A 24,115-nucleotide genomic window follows, 5' to 3' on the forward strand; every position below is an offset into this window, starting at 1 on the left:
CCTTCCCTCCTTACGTACTTTTCGTACACCTTGACTGCCAGCGCCCATTTGGGTGCTCACAGCCACTGCATGAGCAATTGCTGCTGTCCTTACTGTTAAATAACTTGATTTGCTTTTTTCCCATCCCTTTAAATGTGTCTTTTGTAAGAAGGCTTTTCAAAACCCCTTAATGCTTTTCAGAACTAAAAATAGCAAGCTTTGGGATGTGTTTTTTCCTCCCCAGTACAGTCAGTATTTCTGCCCACTTTAGTCCTCCCTCAGCCTTCTGAGTTTTAGGAAATGTCAGACTCCTTTTAGAGGACAGGACAACAGATTTTATTTGACCTATGAACTTAAACAAGGAAATGCAGAACAGCTCAGGAAGCTTCCCTGGGTGCTTCTTAGATTTCTAATTACTGCTTAGCAGCTTGAGTATGAACATTTGAGGGTTAAGAGCCAATAGTGGGACATCGACTGCCTCTGTGTGGAACAAGTGTACTAATAAATGTGGTTCAGACCTCACAGATTTGATAATGCAGTTAATGTCGTGAAGATATGATCCCCATTTCGGTTCTGCAGGAAAAACTCCTCAGGAGCGCTCTCGCCTCACTGTTGAATGCTGTGAGGAGGTGGGGATGGAGGTTTATGGAGAGGAGGAGGAGTGGAATTCTGCAGGGCCCAGCTGGCGGATGGGGCTCCACCAGATGGTGTTGAAGCCCAGACAAAGCTCAGAGGAAACATCTGGGCACTAACCAGAGCGATGCATGTATGAGTCCAGTAAGAAGAGGGACAGGGTGACATTGGCAGTTTCTTTGGCCAGAACTTGACCATGTCCTCCCAAGGCAGCTGCGCTGCTGGAATTCATAGAATATCCTGAGCTGTCAGGGACCCACAAGGACCATCAAGTCCAGCTCCTGTCTCTGCCCAGAACAACCCCAACATGCACACCGTGAGGCTGAGGGCGTTGGCCAGACTCTTCTGGAATATTGTCAGGCTGTGCCTCCTTCCCTGGGAGCTGTTCCAGGGCTCCACTATCCTCTGGAGGAAGAACCTTTTCCTAATGTCCAACCTAACCCTCCCCTGGCATCTCCCTGCCATTTCCTTGGGTCCTGTCACTGACCGCCAGAAAGAAGAGCTCAGCGCCTGCTCCTCCTCGTCCCTGTGTGAGGAAGCTGTAAACATCGAGAAGCTAATGGTGCCGCTTTGCCACATGCAAGGACTGCAGCGATGCTGACATGGTGGGCAGTGTGCCACGAGAGCCTCTGCAGAGAGGCCGCAGGTGTGCTGAGAAAAGCGGTGGTTGCTCCATGAATGCCTCTTGGCACAGCTGCTCTGTCTTCTCTGGGTTTTTAGCCTTCCACGCTAAGCTTCCCTGCTCTCCCAGCTGTCTTTGAGCTGCTGGTTTTTAAATCACCAGTGGGAGAAAAGACGTTTGCGTTAGTTCAATATGGGCACGTGGAGGATGAAGCAAACCTCTTGTGCTCATGGTATGAAGGACTATGTTCTACAGAATCTTGTGGCTTAGCTGATGCTTGGCACTGGTGCTCCCTTGTTTCCCCTGGCTCATCAGCAGGCGTTTGCACCACCTGGAATTACTGCAACACACTTTCTAGAGGGGTCCCAAATGTGGAGCTGGTCCAGCAGGTCAAAGGCTGGTTTTGGGCAATCTCTGCTCTTACAAGCTCCAACGTGAGAAAACCAAGGTAGATTCACATTCCTGATCACGTTTGCTCTTTAAGTGTATGCTTTTTTGATGTAGATGTGGGAGGGATGCAGGGAACATTGTTATGAGTCAGTAGGACCTTTTTTCTCCTACAGATTAAGAATGAAGATGATTTTACTAAAAGTAAATTGTGAGTTCTTTGTTACTGTTGCTCCATACCTTTCACATCACTATGGGTCTCTGCAAGTTTTAGTCCCTAGCGTGCTTACTGCTGGGATATCGGGGCTTTGGATGCCCTTTTCAGTCCATGAAATTCACTCTATTGATGTGGTTCTCCTCCTTCTCCCTATGGTTTGAGGATGTCTTCTCCTCTGTCAGGCTCAGAGCGGTGTTTAGGTCAACTGGGAATTCACCTCTATTACTGGTCTTGCCAGTGCTGTTTAAATGTTCTCTTCTACAGCTTTATTAGAAACAGTGTTCTGCTGGTGGTGTTTTGGGTCTTGGGAACCTACAAATTAACTGACTTCGGTCTTACCACCTCCTTTTGCTCCCACCCTTCAATTCTTGTCCAAGAGGGACCACCAGCAGCTGTGTCGGCATGTTTTCCTGAGAGCTGAATCACAGACGATATTCCCTTTTCTGTCTTGCAATATCTCAGTAAGTTGTCTTCCTGATTTTTATTTCTAACGTATTATTTATGTGTGCGTAAGAGAATGAAGACACTGCTCAGGCGCGTTTGGTGTGTGAAGAGATGCAATGCTAAATAGTTGATGTAGTGATTTAAAACCCAAATTCCTGTTCATGCAGCGCCATCTGCCACCAAGCCTTTGGAGCTGCACGTAGCAAGGCTGCGTCTTCTTTGTAGAGAAGCAATCTTGGCAGCTCTTAAAAATGACTTCTTGAGGGGAGGGAGGTTTCACCCCTCTGACTTTTCAGGATGTTTGGCAATACTGCATCCATTTGCGTAGTCGGTGAGTTGGGTGAAGCTTGTCTGTGTGTGAATGTGGAAACCAAGCTCAAACTGCGGCCTCAGCAAAGAAATTGGAGACTTATTTTGGCTTGCCTAGGGAGTGGGAATGCTCCACCTTTGCTTCCTAATCTAGAGCTAGAGGTGGGTGGAGATGGGAGATGAACACCGAGTTGTTTGTGACTTCAGCCTAGTGCTATCGACCCTGTGTCCACAGAATAAAAAAGGCATGGTGATTGCTCCTTGTCCCTTTTTCACCTAAAAGTTCAGCCCCAGGCTCAGGTTTGTTCTTATTTTCATAGAATCACGGAGTGGTTTGGGTTGGAAGGGACCCTAAAGATCATCCAGTTCCAACCCTGTGCCATGGGCAGGGACATCCCACTGGATCAGGCTACCCAAGCCCCATCCAACCTGGCCTTGGACACCTCCAGGGATGGGGCACCTGTCCAAAGGTGTTTTCATAGCAGCTCCCTGGGAAGTTTCTTCTTTCCAAGTAGTTCATCACCGCATACTTAGTAAATGATTGGCATGGAGAAGCCATAGGTGATGAATTAACTCCATAGTGTTAATTATTTGGTGAATAGAGCTACCAGTGCCAAATATTTATATCCCGTGATGCTGCTGCTGGAATATTTTGATCAAACCCTCTGCAATGTGAAAAATTATTCATATTTTTCCCTAAACTCTTCAAATAAAGTTTGCCTACACCATCATTATCTGCCAGAAGTCAAGTGAAGCTGCAGGCTTGGCTTGAACTCAAAACTGGCCCACAACTGGTCATTTTAATTTGTTTTATTTCTCTCACAATAAGAAAGGTAAAAGGCAGGCGGCAGGTGCTGCTCAAGAACAACTTAAATTATGTGTGTGGTTACAGCTTGGTGGGACCCTAACATTAAGCAGAGGGTGTTCTGCTCGCCTCCTGCAGTGGAGATGTGGGAGCAGAGCAAGGACATGGGGCTCAACACCAAGGACACCTGGAAGAACCACACCCTGTGTCTTCTGCTGGAGACTCGCGTGCTGTCAGCTTTGCTGGTGCCTAGCTTGGTAAAGGTAAGCCTTTTAATTTGGTTATTTAAGTAATCATGGAAGGCCAGGAGAAGAAAAAGGCACCGATATTTGCTTCAGAGCTGTTTGCTTATCAAGAAATGTGCAAATTCACACACGTACAGTCTGGGAAGCACTGAGGCTTCAGAGTGTTCCCTGCTGTTACCTGGTGGTGGTTGTGTTACTTAATGCCTTGCAGCAACAGGAATCCGGAATGGGCTGGAGAAGCAGCAGGGTTTCTTTTCATATTACAGCACCCTCACTAGAAGATTTGGCTGTACTGATTGAAGGTGGTCCTTTGCATCACCTTCGGAGCAAATTAGCTCTGCGAGGATGTTGGGGAAGCATGAGAGGATGCGCAAGGTGCCTGGTGCAGCTCCTCCATGGAGTCAGCTCCAGCTCCAGAGGCGAGGAACCTGTCTCAGAGGGATCTCTAACTGCATCGCTCTGCTCTACCAAGCTAAGTCATTATTTTCCTCCCATTTCTCACCCCTTCTCCCATTTCAGTGCATCTCCTTGGGGCCAGGAGCCAGGCAGCACGGGCAGAGCCGCCTGCTTTGCCTCTGCAGGACACAGAGGGGTCGGAATCGCTTGGACAGTCCTCATCAGAGGCAAAGCCAGGTGTAGGCAGGGGACGGTCACGTTGTGAGGAAAGGCAGCAAAGCTTTTAAAAACCCATCTGAGGCAGGTGCTAAATATGTCACACATCTCCCAGGCGAGCGCTGCTTTTAAACACACGCTGAGTTGGAGCAGCCTAATGACACACTCCCCGGTGTGCGTCGCAGAGGAGAAATGTGCTGCCGTGCATAAATATAATTACGTTTGCTCTAGAGTTCTTCTCTCAGCAAGTCCTTTATGCGTTTCTGGAAGGCCCATAGGCAGCATAATGTCACTGGCAAACGAGAGCCAGAGCTGGAAAATGGTTTATAAACCAATAATAGCGATGGTTTCCCATGGTAGTGAGTAAGTAATGTGGGCTTTACTACCACGGGCTCCTTTCTCCTGTCCAGCTGACTGCACCATTAAATGCAGCAAGGAATATTTAGCTTTGGAGGTGAGGGATGGTCCTTAGGGATCATCATCAGTAGAGGCCAGCAGAGACCTCTGTGGCTTTCAGCCCTCACCGCTTTGACTTCCTTCCCAGGGCTGGAGAGGAGGCTGTGATTTTTTTTCTCTCTGGAAAAGGGCTTTTGAAAGTGTGAGAACAGAATTATCCAGGCATGCTTGGTTTTAAAGACTAAAATTAATCCTCAAGTCACCACAAAGTGTCCTGCCCTGGGTTTAATGACGACTTCCTTCCCCCTGCCATGAAGTGGATGCTATACAGCTTAAATTATGTATGGCTCCATTACAGAATAATCAGCACTAAGTACATATGCATACACAGCACAATAAATTATGGATTTTCCTTTAATATTTTATGAATAAGAGGCATAACATGTATTGATTTCATTTAGACCTGAGTTCAAGAGAGCATTTAAACATATTTCTATTTTTAAATCCATGAATCATCACAACGGGACCGTCCGCATTCTTTTGGTTAGATTTATACTTGACAACGTCGCTGGATGTGAGCCATAACAATAATCAGATTAATATTTTGAAGCTGTGCCCAAGGAAACCAAAGGGAGCCAGTTCATCACTTTTACTGGGCTCTTGGAGCAGGGTCCATTTTTTCATGTATGTTTATAGGATATGGGTGTGAATATAGATATATTTAATGAAGAAAACTTGAAGGTAGAGCCCTACTGAGAAATCAGTCTGTCTGAGCCGAGAGACGCCTTTATACCATCATGGATTTTGGTAGCAATCTGAGAAATGGAAGCAAGCTCTCTCCAAATGCCACTGGCTGGCAAGGACTCGTTCGTCTCTTGCTGAGGACACGCCAGGCTGAAGGCTGGACGCTCCCTGGCCCTCATGCTGAGACAGCATCCTTGGGGTGACAGGAACTCATTTTTACCTAATGAAATTATACAGATTTTCTGCTGTGCTGCAAAGTATGGGGAGGAAAAAAAGATTTTATAGGACAAAATGTTCAAAAGCACTTCCACAGCACAAAGATTTAAATCTCATTGACAGCCCAGGGCTCCGGCCAAGCAGTGGGAATGGCTTAGCCTGGCCCAGCTGCTCAGAGCAGGACTTCCAGCTGCTTCCCTGTGCTTCGAGGCTGCTAGTGAATGAGCTCATACACCCAAATAGTTTACATTTGGGGCATTTTTCTTACCCTGGATCTGCAGGGTTCAGCTATGCGCTTTGTCTTGTCCAAGACAACGGTTGAGATACATCTGTCTTTAATGGACAGGTCAGAATGGATCACAGAATCACAGAATCACAAGGTTGGAAAGGACCCATTGGATCATCGATCCAGAAAGGAATTGCATGAAGTAGGTAATTTAATTTGGCCCCGATTGTAATGCCAAGGCAGCTGCACTTTCTAGAGTGAACCTGCCGCACAAACGTTAGCACACGCCTTACTTTCATGTTATAGAAAAAACACAGGTCAGAATCCCTGTGACTCTGCTTGGTGTCTTGCATTCTTCCCCGTGATGTATCCAAAATGTCCCACCAGAGGCTGTGGCTGCAGTACTGTCATCTAGAGGGAAACATAGAAGCAGCGCAGGCTGCAGAAGGCTCTGGGTCTGCCCCAAGCCCTGGGTGCAGCCACAGAGGGGTCTCTGGCCGTGTGCTGCTGGCCAGGAGGACATGGCTCTTCCCAGCATGTAGTGACAAACGTTCATACCTTGGTGCAGGGAAGGACCAGACAGGGAACACAGGTGCAACCGGAAAGCCCAGTGGACTGAGTTCCACTAAATAATCTCTTCCTTCCGTGCACTTCCTTCCTCTGTTTCCAAGACACAGGCAAAGCTGGGGGGTCTATCTTGGATATTTGCAGCCTACAGGCTGGCTGAGCTTTTCTCTTTAGCTTAGAATGATAGAATAATTTGGGTTGGAAGGGACCTCAAAGATCATCTAGTTCCTGCCATGGGCAAGGACACCTCCCACTGGATCCGGTTGCTCCAAGGTACATCCAACCTGGCCTGGAACACCTCCATGGATGGGGCAGCCACAGCTTCCCTGGGCAACCTGAGCCAGGGCCTCTCCACACTCATCATGAAGAAATTCCTCTTAATATCTAGCTTCTCACGGGTGAGTAACAGTCAATGTTTTGCTCTGAAAGCATCCCACGTGAACCGGCTCTTATCAAATTAAACTAAACAGCCTCTGTTGTATTGCTTTAGTTTTATTACTGTTATTTATTAAGACCAAGCTGTATTGGGTTGTGTTTATTTTTAAGCCTCAGCATTCATGGCAAGGACTGCATGTTGGCTCACATGTTAATACGAGCATCTCGTACATCTTATGTATGTTGGCTTTCACATTAATACGGATACAAATGTTGAGTCATCCTGGGTAAAACCCACCACCCCTAACTGATCTTTTATGCTGCTGTGCTTTGCTTCCACAAGGTGTTTTCACAGCAAACTGAGAAAATCAGCCCAGACCTCACCTAACTAAAGTTAGGGAGCTGACTGTTTTTTCTTGCTTCTGTATGAACTGTTATATTGGAGTGGTTTGTTGTGTGTTAGGAAAAAAAAGTAATTTCCAAATTGTGGCCGTCAAATCTGAATCTCCGATGGGTCCCCAGCCCTCTGCCTCAAAGCCCTCTGCTGTGGTTTGCTCAGCTCGAGCTTCTGAGATCCAAAAATAATCCATCTACTGAGACTAAATGGTTGGATGGGCCACATTAATGTGTTTTAAATGCTGACATGGCAATGTTGCATCTATTTCATCCTCTGTGTTCTCTTTATTTCCTAAGTAAATGCAGAGAGTGCTATTTATTGTCTCATCTGGAAAGAGAAGAAAACTAAAGTTAATTTTTCACTTACCTGAAATTGCGTGGGATTTGGGGAGCTCACTGAGTAGCAAACATTTAGAGGTTTCCATATCAAGCCACAACTTTCTCCAATTCAATTCTGTAAGTTAAAATTTTTTAGTTGCTATTTTCAAAGATTTATTTCATCTGTCAGTGGCTGCTCAGCATCCTGCGGGAGGAAATCTTAAGACATCTATCTGTAGATGCAGTTCCTTTTACATGGGGCAAAATAACGACCTGTGAGCAAGCCAGTATTTAATTATATGATTTAATGGCATCAAAATTTAGTTATAGCTCCCTTTAACAAAGTAGATTTGCTGTCTTGTATAGAATCATGGAGTGGTTTGGGTTGGAAAGGACCCTAAAGCTCATCCAGTCCCAACCCCCCTGCCATGAGCAGGGACACCTCCCACTGGATCAGGGGCTCCAAGCCCCATCCAACCTGGCCTTGAACCCCTCCAGGGATGGGGCAGCCACCACTGCTCTGGGCAACCTGGGCCAGGGCCTCTCCACCCCCACAGCAAAACATTTCTTCCCGAGATCTCGTCTCAATCTGCCCTTTTTCAGCTGAAAACTATTCCTCTTGTCCTATCCCTGCCCTCCCTGATCAAGAGCCCCTCTCTAGCTTTTATGATAGCTCTAAAATCAGATAACTCCTCACCTTACGGCTGCCGGTTCCATTTGCGAGAGGAGCCAAGAGCCTTGCCCGTTTCCTGCAGTAATGCCCTTTGGTTTCTGCTCAGATGTTATTCGTTGGAAGGACATTTTGAGAAATGGCTGAACTTGATGCATTGTTTAAATCACTCCTTTTTATGGTTTCCCTTCAACAAAGGGATTGCTGTGGCTGTTTCGGACAGTATGACAAAGCACTGAATGCGTGGGGAAAGAGTATGAGAAGCAAGGAGAACTTAGAGGTCTTGTTCATGGCATCCCCCGGTAGTTGTGCCTGCTCGGAGATGCTGGGGGTGCGATGCTGGACCCCCTGCCTTCAGCACCTGCCAACAGACCCATCCTTCATGAATTTGTCTCTATCTTCTTTAGCCCTTGTAGGTTTTTCACCTTCACAGAGTCCTCTGTGAGTCTGCAAATGGGCTGCATTTATCTCCATAAAGATGTCTCCTGCCAGGCAGAGGAGCCTGAGGCTAATGTCCCTGAAAGATCCTGAGTAAGTCCTGACTGAAAGCTGGAAGAAATGCCCAGTCATTGATGATAATGCCAGCTCCTAAATTTAGGCTGAAGGCTCAAGCTTTAGACACCTACAATGGGAAGCTTTTGTGATTTCCACAGTGAGAACGAACCAAGAATTTCATGGCTGAGAAGGTGTGAGGAAGAAAAATTAATTCTAGCAAGTAATAAAATGTGATTGTATGGCATTGGATTGGAAACATCTCTGGTTCTCCATCTCCTACCAAGTTTCTGTCCAACACTGATGTGCCCGCCTATCCCCATCTGTAAAAGGGATAAAAACGTTACTACTGACCTCAAAATGACAGAGCTCCCAGCAGGTGAGCGCAGGCTGCCCAGCACGCTTTGTCTTTGTCCTCACAGCAGCTTTGGAGGACAAGACGGTGACATGGTGACCCTCGTTTCCAGCCTGGCATCTTAACTCTCGAGCTGCTGTCTCTCTCTGGTCAGTCCTTTCCTACAGCATGAGTGTGGGCTGTTCATGTCTGTAAATGTTTTGAGAAAAGCAGAGTGAAGGTGACACTAGGAAAGAGGAACATCTCCGTGACGCAGTTCTATTTGATGGTGCATGTACTTCACCTCAGGAATGCTGCCAAATGGCATTTTATTCCTACCTTGGAGATCAATGCAGATGAAAAAAAAATTAATTTTGATGCTTTTTTGGCCAAAAAGTGCCTACAGGTGCAGGTTGACCAGGCTAGGACCAAGGCTTGGAGCAAAAAGCATCCTTGGGGCTGCTGCTGCCTGTGCTCAGAATCAGGGCTTTACCCAGTGGCTCTGGTAGGAGGGAAGGTGGAAGTTGTCCTTCCCCAGCCAGCAGCCCCAGGACTGAATGATGGAATTCCAGTCTGTGCCCCATTCCACAGCCCCAGGAAGGAACAGCTTTCTCTTAAATATTTATGTTAACAGAGGGGTATTTTTTTAAGCTGTCCCTCGTGATTCCTCTTCAGCCTCTGAGCCAGGTGAGGCAGTCCTAGGAGCAGCTATGGTTGGAGCAGGATTTTTCTCCTATTTTGAGTGCTTCAAAAACTTTCCCATCTGTATTTCTTTAACCTTGCTGATGCTCTTCCATGTTTCTTTCCCCAGCAAATGGAAGGTCATGAATTCCCAGCCCTGCAGTTCATTTTTCCAGGTTTGTCTCTCAGTCGTGGTGAGCATAGACCTGTTCTCCTAACCTCACCTGCCGATTCTCGGTTCTTTTGGCGTTCATCTGAAGCCCTCTGAGGGCTGTCAAGGTTTTCCCAGCATGCTTAACACACCCAGTTTCAAAGTGTCACCTTCCTCCTGCATTGCCATGGCCTGTTTGTGCAGAATAGCTTGCCCTTGCACATCCCTTGGACGCCCAGCGGAGGTTACTGTTGCTTAGCTACAAGACTCTATAATAAGAGCCCAAGCCATTGCGGAGCAGGCACTGAAGCATTTCAGATACAACAAGACCCAAAGGATGCTCATCACTGTACATGCAGAGTGTTACAGGTCCTGAATGCTGAGGTTTTAGTGACTATGACTGTTAGATTTTAGCTTACGCAGCTTTGATCATGACCAGCTTGGCTTTTGCTGGAGCTGCATTGTTTGAAGGCTGTGGCTGGAGACACTGATTTTAAGGAACGTGTGTTCTTGGGGAAATATTGAGTAAAGGCCTTTAGAAGGAGGGGAGTGAGGTCAGAGAGCTGCTCTGTGGGGGTTTCAGCAAAGAAAAGCTCTGATTGCCAGAGTTAAGCCCTGGTTGCTGGAGTTGGATTACGTGATGTGTTATCAACGGGAATGTAGAACCAGCCACACACGTGTAAGTATTGAACCGTGTCTGCAACAGCGACGCCTTTCAGCTTCTCCCTGCCAGTTTGTGGAGGTGACTTGTTTCGTATCTCTACAAACTGCGGTTGTGTTTTCTGCAGGCTCAGGAAAATGAATCCCACCCACTGCCCAGGGCACGTCTTTGATTCCCACAGCAGCTCAACGTGAAAGATGACAGCGCTGTGCTTCCAGCAGCATTAATTAATAATCTGGAGGTGAGTACTTGGCTTGACAGCTGAATTTAATAGCATTTCTGCTGAATGCAGGAGAAGGTTTCTCTGAAACTCCAGCAGGATCTGGTAGGACTCGTGCTGACTGTGGTGGGGTTTGTGTTGAAAGGTAACCTGGGGAAAGCTTTCCTTGAGGTTCAGCTGCCTTCAGTGTGAGTCAGCAATAGGGAATAAAGAGAAGAGCCAGCAGCTTGACAGTGCTGGATCATCCCTAGATCGAGGCCACAGGGAGAGGCTGGAGTGGCTTTGTGTTCGAGGAGCTTCCTCAGAGTTACCAGCTGTATTGGTCCACAGCTGGAAAGCAACCAAGTCCCTGCCCACGTCTCTGTTGTGACACCAGATGAAAGAGACCTACAGGAAGAGCAAGGATTGTAGTTTTGGCTTTCAGCTTATCTTCTGCATCTCCAAAGACTGTTCTTGGTGCTTGTGTTACAGATGTGAGCCCAGGGAGGCCCCTTGGTTGCCCACGAAATCGGTCAACTCTGTTTTATGGCAGAGGAACAACATGAATGAAACCTGACCAGGTAAGAAATTAGGAGTTTGATATAAAATGCTGGCTCATATAGAGTGGAACAGCCTTGTTGAGCAAGGGAACACTGAGGATAAATGTTCATTATTGGGATTTCCTCTTCCTAAAAGGTATTTAACTTAAACATCTATGTAAGCAGTGAGAAACAAACCTCCCCTGTGAAAGCTTTGGTGATTTTTGAGCCCTAACTGAAACCCAAGAAAAGTTCTTGGTGAAACACATGGTGATATAGCTGATCTTTGCTGAGTTCCCTTTGGAACAGCACAGCAAAACCTGGAAACTCATAATCAGGCAGGACGGTCTTGTGGTGTCGCCTAATGAAATACTGCATTAATGGATGGGAATTCAGTTCACGGGGGGTTGTGCCGTAGAAGTGTAATTTATGGGATTGTTCGAACATCAACCAAAAAGCTGAAGTTTGAAAATCGCCTAGAACACTGCCAGGTTTTTTACTTTATTTCTCTGTCACTTCTAAACCTGTTTTGCCTCTCATGTAGCAGTGGAGTTGTGGCTGGGTAAAGGTGTTACACATATACAAGATAAATATTAGTTCTGTAAGCATATTCGTTGCTTGGTCTCAGGGTATCGCTCAAAGCAAACCGTTCTGCTCCATTATGTTGTCTATCGATCATTCCTCTTTGCTTCCTATCCTTGTTGTTGTTCTTTTTTGTGGCTCTTGCAGAAAGCGATGCCAGGCCATTAGGAAATGAATTATTAAAGCTCCAGATTGATTGATTTTATTTTTCCTTTTCTTGACCATACAGCTGACAATACCACACAGGGACCCTTGCCTTGAGCTACGCAGAAGAGGTTTTGACAAGCACTTGACAGCTCTCCTTGTTCCTTTCCTTCACTGTCTTCTCTCTCCTTGCTGCCCAATCATTTCCAAGAGGAGGAGATCCTGAAAACCATTATGTCTAGTCTTTTTGTCTCTAGCAGCCACCCAAATGTTGGGATTTTTCTTACTTTTTGCTCTGGAGGGACACAAACAGATCAGCCCATTCGCTGACAGCCTCGGTGCTGACACCACGGTATCCATGACAACGCACCGACCTGCGCAAGCATCCACAGACGCTTTGCAGATCAGAAATACCGAGTGATGACAAGGAGTCCTTTCAGACAATGGATGTTTACAGGTGTTGCAACCACCTGAAACGCTTCTTTCTCCACCCATCAGCTCCCTGATTATCGCATGCTTTACGTTACTCTTGCAGCTCCTTGTCAGAAGACAAGATTCAAGGTTGAATTAATCCCCCTTTTGATTTTTTTTTTCATTCAGATCATCGGTTGAGCTTCCTTATGGGAAAGTGTGCCCCAAGCTCCACTCTTGGCTTTCCTCTTTGAACTGGTGCACAAGTCAAACGATACAATCCAAAGTTGTAATTGAAAGTGTCCTATAGTCCAGCCAAAAGATGTGGTTGTGGGACTGCTGGGCTGAGCGGTGATTTGCCCCTCACGTTGCATGAGCTAATGCTTTCCTAGAGTGGCAGTAGATTTAATTATAGGAGCATGGAACAGTTTGGGTTGGAAGGGACCTCAAAGCCCATCCAGTCCCATCCCTGCCATGGGCAGGGACACCTCCCACTGGATCAGGGGCTCCAAGCCCCATCCAACCTGGCCTTGAACACCTCCAGGGATGGGGCAGCCAGCACTGCTCTGGGCAACCTGGGCCAGGGCCTCCCCACCCTCACAGGAAACAATTTCTTTCTAAGATCTAACTTATTTCAATCATTTTGGAGGAATTTTAAGTGAGTTCATCCACCTGCTGGCACAGCAGACACAATGATGTTTGTTGTGTTCACAGCTGCTTGTCTTCATAGAACCTGTGGGTTCTTCAGCTTTGCTTGCAGGAGAGAACATTCAGGGGCTCAGGCTACATTTCTGATGCTGGTTGCAGCGAATGTATCAGCTCATTAAACCAGGTGCTCGCCTGCCGAAACATCTATAGTTGAGGTTGAGTAATTGCATGTGGAGCACTGATCTGTGCAGCTGATAACTGTGAGCAAACGCATGGGCACAAGCTAACATGAATTTATAGATGGCATCTAGGGGCTGCCCCTCACAACTCCACATCTCATCTTTCATGCACAAAGCAGCCCTTTAGAGCCATGTACTGATGCTGATCCTGGATGAGGAGCAGTTTGCTAACACTTCATACCAACAGGGAATCTTCAGGTATTCATGACCCCCTTCCTCAGACCAGGGAATTGTTTCAGCCACGTGAAGACACGATGGATGTGCTCATCAAACAGTCTGAGACCATTTTCATCGAATCGTTAGGTTGGAAAAGACCTTAGAGATCATGAACTCCAACTGTACTTGTCTACTTCAAATCCAGACAGGAATGCTGCATTTGTTTTTTGCACAAAGCCCGAGGACGAGGCTGAGTTTGAAGCATGGTCAAAGGAAAGGGCCTAAGCATGTTGATGCTTAACTTCAAGCCCCGGTTTCAGAGAGACAACAGCCACTCATTGTGTCTGCAGTGTCTCCTCTCCCTTAAGAAGGTAACCATCAGGGTTTTATTTACAGAAAGGCAAAAAGAAACACAAAGCCTGAACCCAAGATGAACTATGTTGCCCCACATTGTGGTGTTAACTTGATTAGGCTGATCTCTTCTCAGCTGATAATTTAAGCTTTAGGCATGGAAAATGCAGTAACATTTACATGTTTCAACATAACAAGAGGAGCAGATTAAAAAGCCTTATCAAAATTCCACATTAATAAAACACGTTATCAGTATATCAGAGAACTGAAGAGCTTCCATGTGCAAGTATGCAAGTGTAATAACAGATTCCTTCTAAGGCCTTTAATCCTTAGTAGCTGCTGTTGGAAAATTCAGACTTTCCCCTAGAACAGGAAATTAGTTCTCAAAAATAGTCTATCCCTCTTTTCTGACCATTTTGACTATTTGGTAGCTCATACTTCATATTTATTTCAAAAAGCAACTTTTTCATGTAGTTCTGCTACAGATGCAATGTGTAAAGAGATTTTACTGCTTAAACCTTAACGTGCATCCTCTTCATCTTCTCTTCCACCTCGTTGGAAGGCACAGTGGATGTTTCTTTTCATTAGAAGAGCAAATAAGACTGAATGGTACAGTAGTTTTGTTCCCACAGCTTTCAGGACAGATAAAGAAGGCAGTGAGAAGCTGGAGATGGCAAACCAACCAGCCCGAGCTCCAACTTGCATTTGTTACTTCCTGGCAATCATCATTCCCTGTTCTAACCAGAAAATGTTAAGAGCGACAAATCTTATTGTCCTAGAGTTTGTTTTGTGGAGATGGGAACTTCATATCTTAACCCTTCCTTTGTGCTCCAGAAAATGGGTTAAAGCAGTGAAAATTGGTGTAGGTTAAGAACTTTCTGCAGCTGAATCCTGCAGGGATGAGTATTCCCTTTTCTTCCTTTTAAATACATTTATAAAACCTCCTGTCAGATCTCCCTGGCAACTCTGACATCCAGCTTTTTCCTCTGCAGCAAAGGAACCAGCCTCATTACCAAGATGTCACCAAGCTCCAAGAGGTGAGAGGAAAAGCAGCCTGATTAGGTGAGTAACCGGGTAAGAAGGAAGCTCTATACACAGCCATATACTCTGTAAGGGACCTTGACTGTCTATGTTTCACTTTAGCATCTTATTTGGGGACCCTTTCAACCCCAGCTGTGAGAAATGGAGTTATCTGCTGGAGTGCATTCTCTGCTGCATTCTTGTCTCCTTGTGTCCCCAAGAGCAGGTGGCACCACAGTTTTGTATCCTCCCTCTATTTTTAAATTATTCTACTTCTCACACAAGGGCTGGATTTTGACATCAAAAGCGTTTAGTAAATTAGAGTGTAGCTCCCTGAAGCCAATTCTTGCATCATAACTCATGTGGGTGCCTATGGTAGCTTGGGGAAAAAAGACCAAAGATAGCTATGGAAGCCTTTTACTGTATGAGCTGATGAGGTACGAGTTTCTTGTCCAAATCAGCGACAAACTGAACACAGCCTCTTATCCAAAGCCAGGGCTAAGCAGGTACTATTTTCAGTGAAAGGTTTTCTTTTGCCTTGTGGTAGATAACGATTCGAGGAGGCTTTTTGGCTCATCTCCGTTGGGCACTAGAGGGATCCTACAGTTTTCCAGCTGATAGAAACATCTCAGCCACGCCAAAGCAGGGGTTGCCTTTCCCTGTCACCTTCACCTGGGTGTTTCCAAGGGGAAAGGTGGTGGAAAACTGCTCAACCGGTTGTTGCACATGCACAGAGACAGCAAATATGCCACAGGGAAAATGTGTGACAGGGCCACAGCCACACTTTCCATTGCTTCATCCTCCTCCATGGTACTCACAGCTCTTCCCGGCGTGAATAAATAGGAGCTGGCTTTGCCCTGATGGCTCTGTCAGTTCGGCTGATGCTGTGACATTGGCACCAAGGCTTGAGGCACGCTGTGTTTTTATGAAATTAAATGTTTCCCTCCCCTGCCTGAAGTGAAGCCAAACACCTGAGTTGCCAACAACTGCAGGTCGATAGATTGCCAGAGGAGCAGCAGTGGTTCGTTATTAGAGCTGCGTGGAGAGAGGAGAATGTTTTAACTCGAGTCCCTTCTCATACAGCATCTCCCACCACAATTTCAAGTTAGTCTGTTCTAAAAGGGGCTATAGACAATGTCATTCCTTTTTTCTTTTAGCAGGTATGCAAATATTGTTACCAATCTTGACAATATTCCAGAAGGGTTTGGTCAACTCCCTCAGACCCACGGTATGAATATTGGGGGTGTCCCGTGCAGGGACAGGAGCTGGACTCGATGGTCCTTGTGAGTCCCTTCCAACTCAGGACATCCTAAGATTCTATGAAATATCTTCCAGTACCTGAAGGGGCTACAAGAAAGCTGGGGAGGGACTGTTCACAAAGGCTTGGAGTGATAGGGTGAGGGCTGATGGGTATAAACCGGAGGTGGCAGAGTTAGACTGGACATAAGGAAGAATATCTTCATGATGAGGGTGGGGAGGCCCTGGCCCAGGTTGCCCAGGGAAGCTGTGGCTGTCCCATCCCTGGAGGGGTTCAAGGCCAGGTTGGATGGGGCCTTGGGCAGCCTGATCCAGTGGGAGGTGTCCCTGCCCATGGCAGGGGGTTGGAATGCGAGGTGATCTTTAAGGTCCCTTCCAATCCAAACTATTCTATTCTATTTGACTTACCAGACCTCTCTACAGAGGTCCATAATTCAGCACATCAAAGCTTTACTGTGCAGCTCATTGTTGGTGAGGTTATGTAAAAATCTGTTTTTCCTTTGTGTAAAAAAAAAATCTTTCTGCACTATCTCGTATTGAGATGATGCTTTTTGATCTCTGCCCGAACATTTCTAATAAAAATACGTGTGTGCATTTTAATATCTCTAACATATTATAAGCATTTTTCCTATCTTAAAATGTCAAGTGTCGGTGCTGTTGCTGAATACTTAACATACAGTCTAAGATACATTAAGTAGATGATTATCTTGGGGAAAATGGCAAATGCCATGTTGGGTTTTTTCTGCATTTATCTTTCATTGCCTTTGATGATTGTTTAAAGGAGAGCTGCAAGTGAACGGCTGACTTCCAAGATTCACCTTTGCTCCCTCTCTTCAGGCTGCTGCATTGGAGCCACAAGCATCGATTCCTTCATGGCACAGGGAATATCCTGACGGTTGCTCCAGTTCTGTCCATCACCCCTCTGACTTCTAGGAATGTTTACGACGGTCTATCACCATACATTGTGTCTTTCCATTCAGGCATCTCTTCCTTGACACCCATTGCAGGGTTTGTTTCCCACAAAAGTATAAGCTGGCCTTTCCATATTTTTCTAAATTTAAGCTTTAAATAAATCTGATTTCTATTTGGCTGAGGTGTAACTGTTTCTCCTCAAACAAGTCATCTCAGGGCTCCTTCTCCTTAGGCTTTATTGAAGCCTGCTCTCCTGTTCTCTAGATGGTGAAGGGAAGGACGAAGTCGCCATGCTTGGGGAGAGCTCCATCAAGGTCTTTGCAGGGCATGTGTGAGACCACACCCGGAGTGCTGTGTCTGGCTCTGGAGCCTTCAGCACAGGAAAGACACAGAACTGTTGGAGCGGGTCCAGAGGAGGCCACGGGGATGATCCAAGGCCTGGAACACCTCCCCTCTGAAGAGAGGCTGAGAGACTTGGGTCGTCCAGCCTGGAGAAAGAAGACTTAAAGGAGACCTTAGAGCAGCTTCCAGTGCTGAAAGAGTACTGACAAGAAAGATGGGGAAAAACCTTTAAGCAGGGCTTGTAGCAGTAGGAGAAGGGGCAATGGTTTTAAGGTCAAAGAGGAGAGGTTTAGATGAGATATTAGGAAGAAATGTTTTCCTCTGCTGTTGTGATCCAGTGGGAGGTGTCCCAGTCCAGGGCAGGGAGGTCGGAACTCGATGGGCTTTAAGTTCTCTTCCAACCCAAACCATTCTATGATTCTATAGTCCTTTATTGTTGAATTCCAGGAACAGTGGGGGAGCTTGTCCCTACGAGAGCAGGGTTTGTAAGTTACCAGCACCACAACTTCCAAGCTGCTGTAGAAGTGGTTTTTAAACCTAACTCGCCACTATTTGCTCTCTTTCTCCAGAGGAAAAGGAGGAATTTGCTCTTGTGAGACCCTACTGGGACTCCTGTGTCCATGCCGAAATACCCAGCATAAGAAGGATATGGAACAGGTCCAGAGGAGGCTACGGAGATGATCCGAGGGCTGGAGCACCTCCACTAGGAGGACAGGCTGAGAGAGTTGGGGTTGTTCAGCCTGGAGAAGAGAAGGCTGTGGGGAGACCTTAGAGCAGCTTCCAGTGCTGGAAGGGGCTCCAGGAAAGCTGGGGAGGGACTCTGGATTAGGGAGAGCAGGGCAGGATGAGGAGGAACGGTTTTCAGCTGCAAGAGGGGAGATTGAGATGAGATCTTGGGGAGAAATGTTTTGCTGTGAGGGTGGGGAGGCCCTGGCCCAGGTTGCCCAGAGCAGTGGTGGCTGCCCCATCCCTGGAGGGGTTCAAGGCCAGGTTGGACGGGGCTTGGAGCCCCTGATCCGGTGGGAGGTGTCACTGCCCATGGCAGGGGGGGGACTGGATGGGCTCTGAGGTCCCTTCCAACTCAAACCATCCCATAAGTCTGTGATTCTGTATAAGACTCCAAATTTATCGAGGGAGCTATAACTAAATCTGGATACCACTAGATCATGCAGCTCACGAGTCTTTATTTTGCCCCACGTAAAAACATCCGAGCCCTGCACCCTTGGCAGACCCGAACAGAGCCAGGGATGGGGGCTTTTGGGGGGGGCAGAGCTCCGGGCCAGGGCTGGGAGCGGCGCCCCCGCTGCCAGCGCTCCGCAATGCAGGGGCCGCTGCGGGCGGGGAGAGGGCGTGGCCAGAGGCCACGGGCGTGCCCGAGACCTGAGTGGGCGTGGCCAAGGCTCGTTGTGGGCACTGGAACGGGCGTGATTAAGGAGATGTGGGCGTGGCCACAGGAACACTGGCTCCATGTGGGCGTGGTCGGAGGCGTGACCATCCCGAGGGGGCGTGGCCGTGGGATCGGCGCGCGGCGCCCGCGTCCCGGCGGCGGCTCGGAGAGCGGCGGGGTGGAGGTGGTGGTTCCTTCTCGTCCTTGTCTGTGCGTCCCGGTGCCGGCAGCCGCCGCGCCGCTCGGTAAGGGCTGACCTGCGGGGGCAGCGGCGGCAGCGGCGGCTGGTACCCGCACGGGCGGCTGGGGGGCTTGTGCCTATTGAGGGCTGCTGCGTGGGGGGGGGGCGCCCTGGGGCGTCGTGCCCCTTTGGGGCGGTTTGGGAGGGGTCGCCCATTGAGGGCGGTTGGAAGTCCCGTGTTCGTTGACGGCGGTTGCGGGGCAGGGCTGGGGTCGCACGCGCCCATAGGGGGCGGTTGGGGGGCGCGAGGTAGGTCTGGGGTCTCGTGCCCGCTGGGGGGACTGCTGGGGGGAGGGTGTCGCGCTCCCATTGAGGACGGTTGGGGGTCTCGTGCCCGTTGTGGATGGTCGGGGGCGCGGGGCAGGGCGGGGGTCTCGCGCTCGTTGGGTGGGGGGAGGAGTGTCTCGCGCACCCATGGGGGCGCCCATCGAGGACGGGTGGGGGGCTGGGGTCGCACGCGCCCGTTGGGTAAGAAGGGTGTCTCGAGCACACGTTGGGGGCGTCCGGGGGTGGGGTGGAGGTGTCTCGCGACCGTCGAGGGCGGTTGGGGGTCGCGCGCCCATGGGGGGCGCGGGGCAGTGTTGGGGTCTCGTGCTCTCTGGGAGCTGCTGGGGGGGGGGGACACGGCTCGTGCACCCCATTGAGGACGGTTGGGAGTCTCGTGCGCGTTGTGGGTGGCTGAGGGGGAGGGGGCTCGCGCCCATCGTAGGCAGTTGGGGGGGGGCGGGGTAGGGCTGGGGTCTCGCGCCCGTTGTGAGGAGACGGGGGTTGAGGGAGGAGTGTCTCGCGCACCCGTTGGTGATGCCCATTGGGGGGGGGCGCACGCGCCCGTTGGGGGCGGCTGGGGGGGTCTCGCGCACCCATTGGGGGCGCCCATTGAGCGCGGCTGGAGGGGCGCGGGACTGGGCTTTGGTCTCGCTCCCATTGTAAGCAGTTAGGGGGGCGCGCGCCCAGCGGGGTCGCACGTGCCCGTTGGGGGGGGGTGGGGAGTGTCGTGCGCCCGTTACGGGCGGCTGAGGAGGGGGAGCGCGGGGCAGGGCGGGGCGTGGTGCCCGTTGGAGGCGGCTGAGGGGGGTGGTCGTACGCCTATGGGGGCGGCTGCGGGGTTCACGTGCATTGTAAGCAGTTGGGGGGCAGCGCCCACGGGTGCGGGGCAGGGCTGAGGTCTCGCTTCTCGTTGGGAGCGCTTGGGAGGGGGAGTCTCGTGTGCCCGTTGAGGACGGTCGGGGGGGGGGCCTCACGCACCCATTATAAGCAGTTGGGGGGGGCGCGCACCCATAGGGAGCACAGGGTAGGGCTGGGGTGTCATGGTCACTAGGGACTGTTGGGGGGGCGTGAGGCAGGGCTGGGGTGTCATGGTCATTGCAGGGCAGGGCTGGGGTCTTGTGCTCATTAGGGGTGGTTTGAGGGCGCACGCCCTTTGGGGGACATTTGTAGGTGTGGGGCTGGGTGCTCACACACCCATTGAGGAGGGTGGGGGGCAGTTAAGGGGGTGCTTACTGAGGGCCGCTGGGGGCGCAACAGGGCTGGGGGCTTGCACCCATTGGGGGGGGTGGGGGGAGGGTCCGTTGTAGGCGGTTAGTGGGGGTCTCATGCCCGTTGGGTCAGCTAGGGGCCCGTGCCCATTGAAGACAGTTGTGAGGAGTGCGCGGCAAGGGTGGGGTCTTGTGTCCCTTGGGGGCGGCTGGGTAGGGACGCCTGCTGCAGGAGGCACACACCTATTGGGGACCCTTGAAGGGGTCGTGTGTGGCTGTTGGGGGTGGCTGAGGGGATGGAGACTCACCCGCTGGGGACGTTTGGGGGACTAGAACGTCTGTTGGGGTCTTGAGGGGGAGCAGGGAAGGGTTGCATGCCTGTGTCCTGCGCTGCCTCCCTCCCTCGCCCGGTGCAGTTTGTTGAACACTGATAATTTATATTAGAATCATGGAATCTTAGGGTGTTTTGGGTTGGAAGGGACCTTAAAGCCCATCCGGTTCCACTCCCTGGCATGGGCAGGGGCACCTCCCACTGGATCAGGCTGAGAATCCAGGCTAAAACTTGAAATCCAGCCCAAAATTTAAATGTTAGGTTGGACCTAAATGTGCTTATTTGTGCAGTTAGGATGCTTAGAGAAGGGTGTACCTTTGGGTCCTTGGGGATGACAGGCACCTTCTACAGATCAGATGATGAACATCAAGAATAACAGTGTGTCATCTTCATGGGCACCGGTACCCAACACTGAGAACACATGCTCCCGCTGAGCAATGTGCGTGCCCTCTTCTACAGACATTGCAGGTGACGACAAATAGATTCTAGTCCTTTCTTTGCATGATCCCTAAATGGGATGCGATGAGGAGGCAGGGATTTCTCTAGGTAGCTTAGAGATGCCTTGGTACAGCATTCCCTTTTATGTATTCCGTATGTTATCTTTTACTTGCATCAAGTATCTCATTAGCCATAGCAAGACAGAACAGGAAGATGCAGGTGAGGGGCGAAGTGTTTTTCCACGATGATGCTGCTACCTTTAGCAGATTTTAAGTGTTTCATCTTTTCTACCTGACCATTTCTTGGACAAGCCCTCAGTGACCTCCATGGCAAACAGTTCTGTCCTCTTAAGTGATAACAGATCTAAAACACTTGTCAAAGTTCCACCTTTAAATCTACCCTTGCGTAATTTCGGAATGTAAGTCTTGGCTTTCATCAGCTATGTGTGGGGGGTGCCCGTTAGGGATGGTTTGGGGTGCAGGGTAGGGTCTCACATCCAGGTCCTGTGCGCTCCCTCTGTCTCTCAGGTGGTGCAGGCTCTGTCAGAAGGTGGCCCTAAGCCGAAGTTTGCAGGCGATCGCCCCTGTGAAGCTCCCAGACCCCAGTAACACCTGTTTTGTCTCCCTAGAGACAGCCACTCCTGCTGCTGTGAGGGGTTTGGAGCATCCCTAGGCTGTAAACCACCTGAAGGGATGTAACTGCCTGTTCTCTCCTGCCCCCACCCCATAGCTCCTCTGGGATTTGTGGGGGATCCCAGAGAAGGGAGGGATCTGTGGGGCTGAACAAAGAACAAGGGGTGTCAGCAATTTAATTCACATCGGGGAGGGACACACACAAAATCATTCCCAGTGTTGAACAGATCTGCTCCGGAGGGGTATGGTGCATGGAGAGCAACCGCAGTGAGGTGATGGAGAACAAAGCCTTTTTATGTAAGGGAAAATGATGCCAAACACACCTCGCCTGAAGCGCTGCAGGTACCGGCTGTGAGCGTGTGCGGCTCTGCGGTGCCGTGGTGCTGTGCCGGGAACCTGCTGCCAAATACAGGCTGCTGTCCTCAGTTTGCTGCAGACATTTGAGACACCGATTGCGCCCTGCCGTTGGAATAAGATGTGCTTTGTGAAACTCCTTTGGAAAGGAAGGGGTGTGCCATGTGCCAGGAGAGTTGCTTTCCATGTGTAAGATACAGACATCGTTTATTTCTCTGCGCTAAGCAGGAAGCCTTGGTTTTCCTCTGAATAAAGATATTTTCTGATTCATTGGTGTGTTTTTATGTAGGCTTCTTCTTGATATAAAACAGTAGTTTTCACAGGTAAGTGGTCATGGACATGAAATCATGCATTAAAATGGGATGTGCACGTTTGTATTTTGTAAGGCTTACTTATTCTAGGTCTCTAGTATGCCTTTTCATGATTTCTCGTGCCTCTGCTTGTGTCAATAAATCTTACTCCAGCCATTCTTGAGAAAATCATTTGCTGTCCAGCATTTACGCCACCTGCGGTTTGGAAAACCTGTCCTTTTGTTTCCAGAAGGGAGAATATCCCTTGCGAGACTGAAGCATGTGTCCTTTCTGATCTGTTTCTTCCCATTCCCCCTCAAACCTTTGTGTTCTTCCCATGAAAGAACCTGCTTCTTTTCACTTGTGCCGTTTTAGACTTGCAGGGATGTGTAAACTGCAGATCTCATGGCCAAAGCAGAGGCTCAGCTGCAAGATATATTTATTTTCTATAGCTTTTCTCACTTGCCTCCCGACTGGATGATGTGATCACAGCATTTCAGCCCTTGCTGGGAAGAAAGAGAATATGCTGAGAGAGCATTACTTAGTGAAGTTACCCCTGCCATTGCTTCATAGATCACTAAGAAGTGATTCACCAACGATGAGAGGATGGGCACCTTCCCTTTTAGTGTTAAAAGGTCTCATCAGTTAGCACAGAGACAGTCCATGCCAGTTCAGTTTGTGGATGGGCGTATGTTTCTGCTGCTGATGTGCTGAAAGTGTGATGTGCAGAATGGAGCCCAAACTTGCTCTTGTCACACTCGGGTCTGGCAACTCTTGGATTCCTCCCTGTGTATTTCATTGCACCCATTTCTGCAAAACACTGCTGCTGCACTCAGCTGCGTGAGGCCCCCGACCTTGGTGTGGTACCAGCCTGCTGGAGCTCAGACAGTCCTGACTGAGCTGAACTCTGATGCACTCTGAACAACCCTGATGGCTTCCCGAGACTGTTCAGTGTCAAAATGAAATGCGCAGGTGAGCCCTGGTGCAGCAGGGCTCTGAGCAGAGGGGTTATCTCAGCAGTGGGCTGCGGTAGCCCGAGTTCTATCTTCTCATCTTTTACCCAAGGGACAGGATTTGGTTAATGGAACCTTACAATTTGTTGCGCCCGTATTGCGCATTGCCTGTGGGTGTTTGAGAGAAGCCAAAGAGCTGTCATCCCGAGAATAAGAAGTTGCTGTTCCTCTGTGGAGGATTTTAGCACACTTTCAGCACGGAGGGCAGTTCATTGTGCTTATAATGCAGTTTGTTACATAAAGCGGCATTTGCACCCTTGATTTAGAGATCTGATGTAATTGTTATGGTGTGTTATGTCAGTACTGACTTAGATATGCTCTTTAAATATGTTCTGACGATAAAGAAGAGTTGTCACCGAATGACCCCTGAGGTGCCGTGCCTCGGCATGACTGATCTGATCGTAGGAGTCCATAAATAAATAGCTGCTGTCTCTGGGTTAAGAATTCACTTGCTGCTGGATGGTTTTCCAGAAGCATACCTTTCTTTGCAGCCTGTGTCATGCTGCTTCCCGCATGAGTTACCGCTTGCTAAACGATATAGCCAGGTCCATGAGCGGAAGCATTTGCTCTGTGTACTGACACCAGCACGGGGTCTGGCCCTGCGCTTACTGAACAGTTGTCTGCATTTTGGAAATTGCTAGAAATACCCAACACAGCAGTGAGTGGGTGAGGCC

At 49.1% G+C, this 24,115-nt stretch overlaps 1 protein-coding gene and 1 long non-coding RNA gene across 40 annotated transcripts in view; both read left to right on the forward strand.

Moving 5' to 3' along the window:
• Window positions 1-6,036: 6,036 nt before the first annotated feature.
• LOC128852588 (uncharacterized) lies at window positions 6,037-17,057 on the forward strand. 5 transcript variants are annotated; one of them, XR_008450562.1, is made up of 4 exons: window positions 6,037-10,721; window positions 11,172-11,260; window positions 14,742-15,997; window positions 16,864-17,057. It is a non-coding gene; the product is annotated as an uncharacterized LOC128852588 (long non-coding RNA). The 5 variants fall into 5 exon arrangements; XR_008450563.1 differs by having other exon boundaries at window positions 14,742-14,811; window positions 16,808-17,057; XR_008450564.1 differs by having other exon boundaries at window positions 14,742-14,811.
• Window positions 17,058-18,773: 1,716 nt separating this feature from the next.
• MAP2 (microtubule associated protein 2) overlaps window positions 18,774-24,115 on the forward strand; it is a 211,735-nt gene continuing 206,393 nt past the window's right edge. For all 35 annotated transcript variants that reach the window (XM_054069490.1, XM_054069501.1, XM_054069489.1 and 32 more), the window contains exon 1: window positions 18,774-18,912. The gene's annotated coding sequence lies outside the window, so the exon portion shown is untranslated. The remainder of the gene's footprint in view (window positions 18,913-24,115) is intronic.

The sequence above is a fragment of the Cuculus canorus genome, chromosome 6 (genome assembly GCF_017976375.1).
Source record: "Cuculus canorus isolate bCucCan1 chromosome 6, bCucCan1.pri, whole genome shotgun sequence".
In the NCBI taxonomy this organism is placed as follows: domain Eukaryota; kingdom Metazoa; phylum Chordata; class Aves; order Cuculiformes; family Cuculidae; genus Cuculus; species Cuculus canorus.